Source organism: Trachymyrmex cornetzi, unplaced genomic scaffold (assembly GCF_001594075.2).
Source record: "Trachymyrmex cornetzi isolate Tcor2-1 unplaced genomic scaffold, Tcor1.1 scaffold58, whole genome shotgun sequence".
Classification (NCBI taxonomy): Eukaryota; Metazoa; Arthropoda; class Insecta; order Hymenoptera; family Formicidae; genus Trachymyrmex; species Trachymyrmex cornetzi.
In genome coordinates, this window is record NW_017299893.1 from 748693 (window position 1) to 750644 (window position 1952).

A 1952-nucleotide genomic window follows, 5' to 3' on the forward strand; every position below is an offset into this window, starting at 1 on the left:
CCGCGCGGCACGTTCCCCCACTCCTCGCTGTCCGCTTCGCGCCGTTTAAATATCCTACTCTACTGTTGCGAATGAAAAATATTCACAGTTTATTCATTTATTCATATTTTACATGATTTTGACAAAAGGGTATCATTTCGCGTACATTTCGCGCTTTGCTTTGTGGAATCTCTGGCACTAGTTTAATCCTATATTATTTGCGCTGTTTGTATACGTAACTGATAATTATTCGCGTGTGTGAGGTATTTTTGATATTTAACGATACATTATGGCTCAATTTTCACTTTTAAAATATTTTAAATGATTCATACTTAAACAAAGGTTGATAATATTCTATACAAGTAATAAGTTAGAAGTATAGTTGTTTAAAATAATAAATACTAAATAACTCTTTTATCTTAAAATAAAACGTAAATGATAGAATTCAGCAATTTAAATATTATAAAAGAATAGCAAGACGTCAATCTTTTATTAAAAATATATTGTGTACTGCACGGATTTTGTATAACATAAAATTCCCGGGAAAATGTTTCATATATAATTACATATAATTATATGTAAGTACAAAATATGTCCATATATATATATATAATATATAACATTTTTTCCGGGTTATTATAAACTGATATAATCACTTATTGTAACACAATTAAACTAAGATGGTCGTGAGCTGCGTGAATGCGTAAAGCATCCAAGAAATAAAGTAGAAACCGTGTAATAAAGCCCCTATTGATCGGAGAACATTAAAAATATAAAGAATATATTATTTTACTTATTCGTAATATTCGTTATTATTTTACAAGCAGGCCGTGCCGCGTGCCGCTCTTCACATTTCTTGTTGAAATCGCGATAAATACATAATACGAATTGTCGCACTTTAGATTCCAAAAACTTACATAAAATATTTAATAAGAAAAAGTCAGAGAAAGTTTTTTTAATCCTTAAAATTCAACGATTTTTATTCATATATGTAAGAGATGTGGAATTAAAATTTCGTAAAAGTTCGTTTTAAGGACCCATTAAACTATCCCTCTTTCAAGTGTTGACCAATGAAATTATCAGTATTCTAGTAAATTCGCTCACTTTTGTAATTTTCACCTCGTTTCAAGACACAGACTCGATCCCTTGGCAACCCTGGTGATTCGCGCTTTTGTCTCCATTTCTCTCTACTGAAAATTTCTCTATAGATAACGCTAACATTTGCATCTGCACCTGCAATGGCTGCAACCTGCACTGATCTGCCTTAAGGCGCACACACGTGGTGCAGATTCTTTTATAATATTTAAATTGCTGAATTCTATCATTTACGTTTTATTTTAAGATAAAAGAGTTATTTAGTATTTATTATTTTAAACAACTATACTTCTAACTTATTACTTGTATAGAATATTATCAACCTTTGTTTAAGTATGAATCATTTAAAATATTTTAAAAGTGAAAATTGAGCCATAATGTATCGTTAAATATCAAAAATACTTCACACACGCGAATAATTATCAGTTACGTATATAAAAAGCGCAAATAATATAGGATTAAACTAGTGTCAGAGATTCCACAAAGCAAAGCGCGAAATGTACGACGATACCCTTTTGTCAAAATTATGTAAAATATGAATAAATGAATAAACCGTGAATATTTTTCATTCGCAACAGTAGAGTAGGATATTTAAACGACGCGAAGCGAACAGCGAGGAGTGGGGGAACGTGCCGCGCGGCGACAATAACGACTACGTCATCACTTCGGCATTCGCCCGGCGACTTCGGACTCTTCGGAGAGAGACGGACGCGTTTTACGAGTTGTTCCGGGTGTCGCATTAATTAATGAAAATTAGATCTTTACGAACGCGAATTACATAAAGTTGCTTAAAACTAAGGAGTGTGCTAAGGGTTAATAGATTTTATTGCACAGATTTGCTCAATTTCTTAGATTCATTACGCGCATATACAGCTGAA